This window comes from Chinchilla lanigera, unplaced genomic scaffold (genome assembly GCF_000276665.1).
Source record: "Chinchilla lanigera isolate Chin_1 unplaced genomic scaffold, ChiLan1.0 scaffold00011, whole genome shotgun sequence".
Taxonomy (NCBI): Eukaryota; Metazoa; Chordata; class Mammalia; order Rodentia; family Chinchillidae; genus Chinchilla; species Chinchilla lanigera.
Window position 1 is genome coordinate 22186562 of NW_004955412.1, and position 12400 is coordinate 22198961.

General features: G+C 42.7%; 2 pseudogenes; one reads left to right on the forward strand and one right to left on the reverse strand.

Annotated features, from left to right (window-relative positions):
- Nucleotides 1-3585: 3585 nt before the first annotated feature.
- Nucleotides 3586-5164, reverse strand: LOC102020101 (annotated as a pseudogene).
- Nucleotides 5165-10212: 5048 nt separating this feature from the next.
- Nucleotides 10213-12400, forward strand: part of LOC106147860 — a 24124-nt pseudogene continuing 21936 nt past the window's right edge.

Consider the following 12400-nt stretch of genomic DNA (forward strand, 5'->3'; position numbering starts at 1 on the left):
TTATATGTTCTAGATAGAAGGCTTTTGTCTGAGGGACAGTCAGCTAAAATTTTTTCCAAGTTTGTGGGTTTTCTTTTTACTTCGCTGGTGATTTCTTTAGATGTGCAGAAACTTTTCAGTAGGATGATGGGATCTCATCTTATTAAAAATATTTTCCACAGCAAGAGAAACCACCAACAAAGTGAAGAGACAATCCACGGTATGGGAAAATATTTTCCAGCTGTTCCTCATACAAAGGACTACTACCTACAATATATAAAGGACTCAACAAAATTAGACCCTCTAAATTTAAAGACCCAATCCAAAAATGGGCATCTGAAATGAATAGACACTTGTCATTAAATATATGAAAAAATGCTCAACATCGCTGATCATTTGAGAGATGCAAATTAAAACAACAATGAGATTCCATCTCATTTCAGAAAGAATGGTTATTCTCCAGAAATCGTCCAATAACAATCACTGGTGGAACTGTTAGGGAAAAGGGAACACTCCTCCACTGTTGGTAGGAGTGTAGAATGGTGCAACTACTGAGGAAATCCATGTGGAGATTCCTCAAAAACCTAGGACTAGAGGTCACATTGGGCCCAACTATTCCCCTTCTTGTATCTTCCAGATAGAATTAAAAACAACATACTACGGCAATATATGTGCACCCATGTTTATAACAGCACAATTTGTCTCAATGAATAGTTTAGGCTGCCATCAAATTTGTGGCAATTCTCTTGTCTCAACCTCTCAAGTGCTGGGACTACAGGTGTGTGCCACCACACCCAGATACCATTAGAGATTCTTATCAGGGTAGTGCTCTCTGGTTTTGAAATTTTTATTTTTTCATTTAAAAAAATCTTTTTAAAATGATGATTTGAGTCTATTATTAACCATAAGGGGTTTCAGTTGTGAAGTAAAAGTGCACACCTATTTTTTCCAACATGACTGCCTAATGCCCTGGCTCCTTTTTTAATGTGTGATAAAACCAGAGAGAGCTGTGTGGTCATGTCCCTTCCAGCATAGTGTAGCTGGCAGTGCCTCTGCCCCTCAGCCCAGCCCAATTTCCTGAGATGTTGGACACAACTGCTCTTTACTTTAGGGGCTGGGAGCAGCCAACAGAAGAATGGAGTGGCCTCTAGTTTTCTGAGTACTTCCTGTCTGCTCACTACTTAGAGCTCTCTGATTGAACCCTGGCAAATGAAGTGTCACCTTTTTTTTTTTGAAAAATATTTCTGAAACACTAGTTTAGGGCAGGAGTTTAGACCAAAATTTTTTTCTTTGGTTTGGTACCAGCTTTTAATTATCTCTCTCTTTTTGTCCTTTCTTATTGGTAAAAATATAAGTGTATAATTATGTCTATAGCGCTTTACCAAGGATTCTTACTGCTTTTTATATTCATTAGCAAATTTTTGATTCCCCAGTTTACAAAAGCAAGAGACCCAGGGAAATAACTTCCATATAAAATGTCATTTGAAAATGACAGAGCATGACCAGAGACTGTTTTCCATTTCATCTGTGTTTTTACTGTCATGGCTCCCGCTTGTGGTTTTGTTTTACTCAAAATAAACAATAAAAAAAGAAATAAAGTCAATGTGATCTCAGTCATTTGTGTAAAAATCAATCTAGGAATTGAAAAAAATCATTCCCTAGAAACACGCATATCACAACACTCATGTTTTGTTCAGACTAATGTAGATGACTGGGAATGTTTCTTACCAAATCATCCTTTCTAAATGTATGTTTATTCTTCCCACGCTTGTACTATTATGGTACAAATGAATGAGAGAATATTTTGAAATGATCTGATCATTTAGGACAAGTATTCTACTTACACAAATACAAATTACTGCCATTATTTTTCACCCACTCTAGGGTCCTCAACCAGCTTTTGAAATTTTATATAGGAATTTGCTCACAATCTGGTAAGCCAAATGGATGAAGCAAAGGCAACAAGCCAGGCAAATTAACATGGGCATTCTCTTTAGGCTCAGCAGAATGCTGTCTTGTAGTTTCAGAGGCAAATTTATTTGTTGTAGTACAGATGGTTGTCTCAAAACCCTTTTATAACAAATCATTCTTTCAGTGTGCTAGTCTCATTAGCTTAGGACCAGATCAGTTTTGCTTGAGTTAAAATGGATTAAAAAGTCTGTTCATTTTAGACTTTCTATAACATACATTGAATATATGTGTATACATGTTATTGTCTTCAACTATATCTGAAAATTCATCTACTTTAATTCAGGAGGTAAAATAAGGATGTAAGGATGGCTGTAACCCAAGTATCTGCCTCCCTCTCTCCAGAGGACACTTTCTAGTGTACTTCCCATTCCTGACTCAGTACTTGCTGTAACTTAAGCTCAATTGATTCTCTCTAGTTTTCTGAATATTTCCTGCCTGCTCATTACTTAGAGCTCTCTGATTAACATCTTTATATAGGAAGCTGGGGAAGCCAAGGAAGGCTCAGTGGGATTGTGCTCAGGTGGATTCAGTCTGATGGAGACGCTCCTAGAAAGCTTCTTAGAGGCCATTTCTCTTGAGCCAAGTCTTGGAGGATGCAGGGAAAAGGCCAGGCTAACATTCTGTCCTCTAGGGAAATATGCTGTACTCACTACTCCAGGCAAATGAGAGTATTTGAAGACGAGAGGTAATATGCTAGTAACCAGCACAGTGCACTTGCAGAAATACCAGCTGTGCGAGTATCTGGAGTGCAGAGATCAGGCAGGAGCCTGCAGATGAACCTGGAGATGTGGTCAGGTCAAGAAGGGATGAGATCATGAAATGAGCTTGATTTCGTAGCTTATGCACTGTTTGCAGAATGTACTGTGGTGAAAACTATTTCCCTGTACTTATCTCAGACCTTCCATCCATCCCCTCTTCTGCATGTCTTTCTGCCATTCAAGATCTAACAATTGAGCTCTATCTTAGCAACTTAGCAATTGCTCCTGAGTGCATTCTTAAATGCCTTTGGCCTTTGTTTTGTGTTGCTATAGTAGAAACCTAGGTAGTTTATAAAGAAAAGACATTTATTTTTATAGTTCTAGTGATGGAAAAGTCCAAATCCAACTGGGGTAGGCAAGAGTCTTTGTGTTTTATTATTCTGTGGCTGAAGGGGAGACAGCAGGACAGGGGCAAATGGCTTCTTTTTATTTAAGTAAGAAAATACAAAGGCTTTAATTTTTCATTATAAAAATAGCCCTGCTTATTGGGTAAGAGGTGAGGACATACACAGCTCTCATGTGTAAGTGGGATTTACCTGCTTCTGGCTGTAAACCATAATGCCAAGGAAGTGAGATGAAAGAGACAAAGGTATATTGCTTTTATCTCCACAGCAATACAATGCTAAATACACACAAACACAGTGAATTTCACTAATGCTGAGCATTCCCACAGGGAAAAGACAAGAGGATCTTAAATTGACCGGCAGTAGTACTGTTCACAATGGAAGTCCCATTAGGCCAAGCCCCTCCCTCTTCTGTCTGGTAGGCCAGTCTGGAACCCACAGGGTAGGCAGGGGGTACTTCTGCCCCAGCGTCGACCAAGAAAAGAAGTGGGCAAAGTCCTGCAAGGTCAAATAGCCTGGCCGTGATGAGGCATCTATATGCAGCAGTGCTGCATGTGGAAGTTGACAACATCCTCCATGTTAGTCCTCTGCACGGAAATGGCAAAAGGCTCAAAGAATGAAAGGTGAAGGTAACGAGGTGTCGCACTGTGTGGGTGATGGTGCAGCCCAGTAAGCCAGCCTGGATCTCACACTTGAGCAGCCCGGATTTCCCGGCGTAGAACCTGATAGTGCAGTTTCCACAGGTCTTGGGTCGCTCCATGACAGACACCCAGTTGTCACTGTAGCTGAAGAGGGACAAGTCCAGGTAGGGGCTGCCACTGTAAGACTGGGCACTGATGGGGAGCCGACCCAGCAGCCGGCATACCGCCTCCCTGTGCCCCCCATACTTGGCATTTACAATCACGTCTTTGAACCAGTGCTGGATCTGCCTTGCAAAATTGTTGCTAGATGCCAAGCAGGGAAACGACTTCACTGTGCAGACTAGTGCTGCAGAATAGATCACAGAAGTTCTCAAGGAACTCCAAAAGCTCATCTGATGTATTCTCAAACACAGCAATCACCTCAGTTGTCACCATATTGCACACCACAAAGAAAGATGCCTGGATGGATCTGTGACCCACAGTGTCACCACATCCTCACTGGTATACTTGATAAACACATGGTTTTCATCCAGAAGCTGCATTTTCCACATGCATAGCTGCCGCAGCTGGTCAAAGTATTAAAAGAAATGTGTCTTGGCCTTTGCACTGCCATCCTGTTCGGCCCGGTGCCACAGATAAACCAGAAGCAGGTGTCCCAGAAAGTTGATGAACGGATCCCTGAAGGGGTTGGCTATGCCTGTCTGACTGTCCTGCTGTACCTCAGGGAAGCCAGCCGACACAGTGAGTAGGTCATCCTAATAGCAGAAGTGGCCGATGGTCTGCATGTCAATGAATGTGCCGTCAGGGGTCACCTGGAAGACATGGATGGTCTGCTGCTGCACAGACAAGATGGCCAGGATGGTTTTATACAAGTACAGCCCTTGGTTGTGTGACAGGACCACTTTATCATACTTAAATGTGCATGCATCACACAGGCAGACAGTGTGAAGGTCAGTGATATGCAGGGAATAGTCCTCTAGTGGGAATCATGGGTTTGGGGTCACTGATTCACTGTTCCGATACACTTCATAGAAAGGAGGGTGAGGCTCATCCGGGAGGTAGGCTGCAGACCCCACAATGACACAGTGGCAGTCATCGGTGAAGAGGTTACACTCCTGGTTCAGGTGCTCACCACTGGCTGCAACACTGGTAACATGCAGCAAGACAAAAAAGCACTCAGAGAGCCGGCTCGGGAGGTTGACCATTGGTCATTGCCGTTAGACAGGATCTCCTCATATCCCTGAAGTAAGTCTTCTGCTGCCTGACAACCCTGGTACTCAAAAATTTCTAGGGAAGTCTCGTCAGAAAAGAAAGCAATAAAGTAGCATCCATCAGATGAGAATTTGTGTAAGAAACAAGGTGGCTTTTCAATGTTGACAACTGTGAAGTTGGGGAAGACATTCTGGTGGAACACTCGGACCTGGTGCTAGTGGGAACCTGCCTTGCCTGAACTGATCTGCTGGAGTTCCAATTGTGAATTCCATTATCACATTTCTGTCAGATCCTGGCTCAAGGGGCTGGGGCAAGGGACACCCCAACCTGTTCCATGTGCCCTGCCCCCACCATGACTTGAGATCCCAGTGCCCGTGGCTCCCGGCCTGCAAATGACTTTTTAACAAATCACCCATGATGGCAAACCCACGCTCACAGTAATGGCATTAGTCCACTCACAAGGGCAGAGCTCTTTCAACCCAATCCCCTCTTAAAGATTCCACCTCTCAGCATTGTAGCACTGAGAATTCAGGTGTCATCACATAGACTTTAGGGGAACACATTCAAATCAGAGCAGTGCTATGAGACAAAATTACAACACCCTTAGTTGCAACAATCTCACTTGGCTTTATTTGTGATTTAGGAATCAGTCAACTTATCCTTCCACAAAATAGAGTACGTAGAGACTGAAGCAGGAGGATTGATGTGAGTTTGAGGACAGCCTGGGGTGTATAGTGAGTTCCAGTCCACCCAAACTAGAGAGACATCTTGTCTCAAACAAACCAAGCCAAATACCAAACTAAAACAAACAAACCAATGAGGTGAGCATAAGACCATTTCTGCTGATGGGATTAATCTTAGGCAGGCATATTCTGTCCTGTGATTTCTTATCACTCATCCACCTTGGGCTTTCTACCACCAGCAGACTTGAGTTTGACGTCAGAGCAGCCAGTGAAAGATCAGGCCAGTAGCCCATGGTATGGTCTGACAGAAATCTTTGCCAGAGAAAAGAGAGGAATCATCTCAGTTACCTGAAGGTCTGAAGATAGCAGAAACAAGGAAAAAAAAGAGCAGATTGGTTATTTAAAAGTTACTCTCCTAGTAAGGTGAGGACAGAAAGAGGACAGTAGAAAATAGCTGGTTAACTAAGCAGTTTTTTTGAGGGAGTGGGGAGGAAGCAAAGAAGGAATTTTATTGTCATGGTTGTAAAAGGCATATTTTGGAAATTTGGCTAATCTCTCCTGACTTTCCAAGTTACTTCCAAGTTTAATTTCAGTTTGGTGTAGCTTTAGCGTGAGTGATTCCATTCTAATTTTTAATCTGAACTGTTGCAACACTACCACAGCTGAGTCTCAGTAGTGACCCTTGTCATTTTTATTCAACAGAACCTTTGATATTTATCACACATTCTCCCAGCTTTAGCTTCCAACAACTCCCTGATTTACTCTATATTTCTAAACTTTAACCAGTGAGAAAGTTCGATAACTTTGATTATCCTGCTGTTCTCTCTGGCACAGCTCTCTCTGTCAGACAGTATCAAAGCAACTAGCCTGATTTTACAATGGCTGCCCTCATGTCAGACTGTGTGATGATAGTAGTGTTGTAGGCAACTAAGTTAGATAGAAATATTATAGGCAGTCAGACAGGGCTAGGCCCTTGAAGGAGTCAGTGCAGAAGACAAGATGCCTTGCAACTGTGGGGGAGATACGCACTTCTGCTGTGGGCCAGACCTCAAGATAAAAGATAAAGCAAATGCACCCACATACCTCCCTAGGGATGGACATCAGAGGTTGGTATTCTAAAGATGTGAATGGCCTTGAAAAAGCCAGGAAGAGTCACTAACCCAATCCCCTACAGGAAAATCCCCTGTTCTGTATTCACGTCCGCTTGCTACATGACTCACTTCCCCATCTGATCCCAACTTAATCCATTTTACCTGAACAATTATACTCATAATTTTATTGATTGACTAGTTTTGTCCCACCTCATGCCCACCTTATGATTTTCCATTTTCCCCCATCTTGGACCCACCTCACCTCATAGTTTTGCTCTATAAAAATCCCCCCAAAAAGGGCAGATTCCTTGGCAATCCACTTGGGTCCCCTTCTGTCTCTCTTTCTTGGACAGAAGCTTTCTTTCCCTCCATAAGTATATACTGTTCTTAACCTCTATTGTTCCAAAGTCCATTCTTTGGTTTTAGAAAACATGAACTCATCCCAGATATCTAACAGGTTGGGAATTTTTGTCCCCTACATCATGTGGAGGACTCCGTGAGATCATTGGATAGAGGTAAGAGTTTACTTTGACTCATATGCTCTGGATTGGGACTCGTTTAGGTAACACATTTTTTTTTTTTTTTTTTTTTTTATGCCAGGTATCAAACTCAGGACCTTGTGCTTGCCAGGCAGGTGCTTGTGCCACTGAGTTATATCTCTGGCCCCTAGGTAACAAATTTTGATACTTGAAATTTTGTTATGTCTTCACTCATTATTTATAATTGCTTGTGCTTTATCTCTTATATAGGTTTGTTACAATGTGCTAAATCTAAGTTAAAACATGGGAAGGTTATAAGGTTATGATGCTTCTTTAAAGCAACATTTTTATTCCTGTTTTGTTCTTGTATATGTTGCATTTGAACTAGGTATTAAATTTACTGTTTTTTCTTGCTTGACTGTATTTAGACAATAGTGCTAGAGAGAGTAACAAATGCCCCCTAGTGGACTTTAATATAAACTTCTGTACAATGGGTCTTTTAAATAAAATCTAGCTCAGACTTAGAAAATATGCATGCCTATATAATAAAACATGGGATTCCTTCTAACAGTTAAAAGATACTATGTCAGTGGAAATTCTTAAGGACAGGTTTCACTGGAACAGACTGGATCTGATCCTTCTCTACACTTTAGAGGAAATGTCAAGCCTGATCTGCTACAGTTTCCACTCTGGCCTTACTTCTAATCTTTTTCTGTCACTTTGTACTTTCCTTTTTAGAGACAAGTAAAATCAGAAAGAAAAGAACTCTAAACTGTTCCAAACTTTTCCTCATATTCACAACTAAGTTAAGACCATAGAAAATGAGCATTTGCTCACACCGAAGACAGAGAAGTCCTCTTAGAGGAGGGGCACATACCCTCTCTGGGTCAGATGGGACACTGGAATTTTGTCTGTCCAGGAGAACACACATAAAAACCATGTCCCAGCTTAGTGTTCTGGGCACGTCTCCCTCAGAAGACTAAACCTGAGACACAGTGGAGAGAAGTCACTTCCGGGTGAAATCAGAAAGAGCTATCTCCAAAAACACCATACTTATGCGATCAAAACACATTTAGCCTAAGGGAGGATCTCCAGCCTTTCCTATTCACCTCCTAGGTCTAGTTATTATTTTTGTGTATAAAAATACTTTGACAATAATTTACGGACTTTAAAACTCTTACTGTAAACTTATAAAGCACTAGGTAAGGATTTTGCTCAGGCTTTCAACTATCCCTCATAGAACTTTGAAAAACAGTGGTTATTCTGCCAGCTAGTTGAATGCTCTTAGAGCAGCTGTCACCCTTAAAACAGAGGACAGGTTTCCCCAGTATCTCTTTGGTGAATCCCCATGGAAGTTAATGGCCAATGGAATGTTGACCAGAGAGCTGTATTCCTTTCTGGACACTAACCACTGGTTGTGTGGGCCAATAGAAATGGAGAACAACTGAGGGGTCATGACCAGGGCTACTTTCTGGTGGATACCCAAATGTTCCTCAGTGGAAACTGGCTCCTGACCACAGAAAAATCTTCACCTATCTGTCGTACTTATCTCTTTCTGCTAGTAAACTAGAAATTCTCCTCTAAGCTTTTCAGTCAATTTTAAAACCACTTAACTACTGCTCCCTTCAGCAATTAGGTTGAGGCAGCTTGCAACAATACATTTCACAGCAGCTAGCAGGGAATGATTTACATGTGAGCCTTACATATGCTAACTAAGAGTAAGAAAGACATTTTTAATCAGCCTTAACTAATGCCTTTACCAACATGTAAAAGGTGATTGCTAAATGACAAATACAAGTTTAACCTGTGAGCTTCAAAAATTTAAATAAAGCATAGCCTTGTCCTGCTGCTAGGAAGGATTGCCTAAGCGATTAGATATATAACACAAATGTCTTGGAGACTTCTTTGCCCTAGCGCTCTGGGCAGAATTTCTCAAGTCAACTGTCCCTTTTACCTGTCTCCAGAGGTGATCTCTTTCACAGCACAGCAGAAGTGCTCTAACTACTTCCAACTTACCTTTTGTATATGCCCTCTTTCAAAGGACAAAAAGAAATAGTTTATTACAAAGTTATGCTTCTGTTGACACTCCTCAAGACCCACCCTCACCACCCATTTTTGCCTCTAAGCCCATAACCAGGCTTAAATCTCATAAGGCTCCTAAGGGTGCTGTACATAGTGTGACCCATGAGGAGGTCCGCTATTCTCCCAAAGAACTTTTTGAGTTTTCTAACTCTTATAAGCAGAGGCCTAATGAGCAAGTGTGGGAATGGATTTTATGAGTGTGGGATAATGGTGGAAAAAACACGCACCTGGTTGGGCAGAGTTTGTTGATACAGGCCCATTAAGTAGGGATTCTGAATTTAACACTCCAGCTCACTGAGTAAAGAAAGGTATTAATACTTTATTTGGCTGGTTGGCAGAAGTATGGCTCAAAAGATGGCCTACTGTGAATGAGCTAGAGATGCCAGATATTCCACGGTTTACTATTGATGAAGGGATTCAGAGGCTTAGGGAAATGGGAATGGTAGAGTGGCTCTGTCATGTCAAACCTAATCCTCCACATTGGGATGATCCAGAAAATATACCATTCACTAACACTTTGAGAAACAAATTTGTGAGGGGAGCACCAGCATTGAAGAGTTCTGTCATTGCTCTTCTCTGTATGCCAGACCTTACAGTGGGTGCCGCAGTTACTCAATTAGGAAATTTAAGGTCAGTGGGCTTGATTGGACCCGGGAGTACCAGAGGTCAAGTGGCAGCACTTAATCATCAAAGGCAGGGTCCACGCACTTACTATAATGGACAGCAGAGGAGGAACAATGACAAGAATAATCTGACATGTGCAGACTGTGACATTGGCTGATTAGCCATGGTGTTCCCAGAAATGAAATACATAGGAAGCCTACAAAATTTCTACTAGATTTATATAATCAAAAAAATTTAAAGGCAAAAGAACAGAAACCTACTTCAAATCATGGTAACAGGCAATCACGGCCCCTCAACCCGTTCCTGGATTTGAGCCATTTTACAGACCCAGAACCCCTTGAATGACGGGGAGGCCAGGTCCCCTTGGGGAAGGACCCTGATACCCCCAGAATTTTTGCAATTAGACTTTCTCCCATCCTTCCCCAAAGGCACCTAAGGCCCTCTGCTCAAGTGACTGTACTTTGGGGAAAGGGGAATGATCAAACATTTCGAGGACTGCTAGACACTGGTTCTGAACTAACACTGATTCCAGGGATCCAAAACTTCATTGTGACCCTCCAGTAAGAGTAGGGGCCTATGGAAGTCAGGTGATCAATGGAGTTTTAGCAAAAGTCTGACTCACAGTGGGTCCAATAGGTCCTCTATCCATCCTGTAGTCATTTCCCCTGTTCCAGAATGTATAATTGTGATAGATGTACTTAGCACTTGGCAGAATCCTCACATTGGTTCCTTAACCTGTAGTGTGAGGGCTATTATGGTTGGGAAGGCCAAATGGAAACCATTAGAGCTGCCTTTGCCTGGTAAAATAGTAAACCAAAAGCAGTATCGCATCCCTGGAGGGATTCCAGAGATTAGTGCCACCATCAAGGACTTGAAGGATGCAGGGGTGGTGGTCCCCACCACATCTCCATTTAATTCTCCCATCTGGCCTGTGCAGAAGACAGATGGGTCTTGGAGAATGACGGTGGATTACCGTAAACTGAATCAAGTGGTGACTGCAGTGGCTGTGGAGTACCAGATGTGGTTTCCTTGCTTGAGCAGATTAATACATCTCCTGGTAGTTGGTATGCAGCTATTGACTTGGCAAATGCCTTCTTCCCCATACCTATTCATAAGGATCATCAGAAACAATTTGCCTCCAGCTGGCAAGGCCAGCAGTACACTTTCACTGTCTTACCTTAGGGCTATATTAACTTGCCAGCCCTGTGTCACAACTTAGTTCGCAGGGATCTTGATTGCTTTTCTCTCCCACAAGATATCACACTGGTCCATTGTATTGATGATGTTATGCTGATTGGGCCTAGTGAGCAGAAGGTAGCAACCACTCTGGATTTGTTAGTAAGGCATTTGAGAGCCAGAGGATGGGAAATAAATCCAACAAAAATTCAAGGTCCTTCTACTTCAGTGAAGCTCCTTGGAGTCCAGTGGTGTGGAGCATGTAGAGATATTCCTTCTAAGGTAAAAGACAAGTTGTTGCATCTGACTTCCCCTATGACCAAAAAGGAGGCACAACACCTAGAGGGCCTATTTGGATTTTGGAGGCAACACATTCCTCACTTAGGTGTTTTACCCTGGCCCATTTACCAAGCAACTCAGAAAGCTGCTATTTTTGAGTGGGACCTAGAACAGGAAAAGGCTCTGCAACAGGTCCAGGCTGCTGTTCAGGCTGCTCTGCCCCTGGGCCCATATGACCCAGCAGATCTCACGGTGCTTGAACTGTCAGTGGTAGATAGAGATGCTGTTTGGAGTCTCTGACAGGCCCCCATAGGTGAATTGCAGTGGAGGCCTTTAGGATTTTGGAACAAGGCTCTGCCGTCATCTGCAGACAACTACTCTCCCTTTGAAAAACAGCTCTTGGCCTGTTACTGGGCCTTAGTGGAAACTGAACACTTGACCATGGGACACCAGGTCACCATGTGACCTGAGTTGCCTATCATGGCCTGGGTATATTTGATCCACCAAGTCATAAAGTTGGGCATGCACAGCAACAGTCTATCATTAAATGGAAGTGGTATATTCGTGATCAAGCCAGGGCAGGTCCAGAGGGTACAAGTAAACAAGTAAACTACATAAGGTAATTGCCCAGATACCTATGGCTCCTATGCCTACTGTACTGCCTTCTGTTTCCCAGCATGCACCTATGGCCTTGTGGGTTGTACCATATGATCAGCTGTTTGAGGAAGAGAAGGATAGGGCCTGGTTTACAGATGGCTCTGGGCGCTATGCACCTGCACCTGCAAGTGGACAGCTGCAGCATTATAACCCCTTTCTGGGATATCCCTGAAGGATAGTGGCGAAGGGAAATCTTCACAGTGGGCAGAACTTAGAGCAGTGCACTTGGCAGTACATTTTGCCTGGAAGACAAAGTGGCCAGATGTGTGACTGTATACTGACTCATGGGCCATAGCCAACGGTCTGGCTGGATGGTCAGGAACTTGGAAGGAACATAATTGGAAAATTGGTGACAGACATATTTGGGGAAGAGGTATGTGGATAGATCTCTCCATGTGGGCAAAGGATGTAAAAATATTTGTTT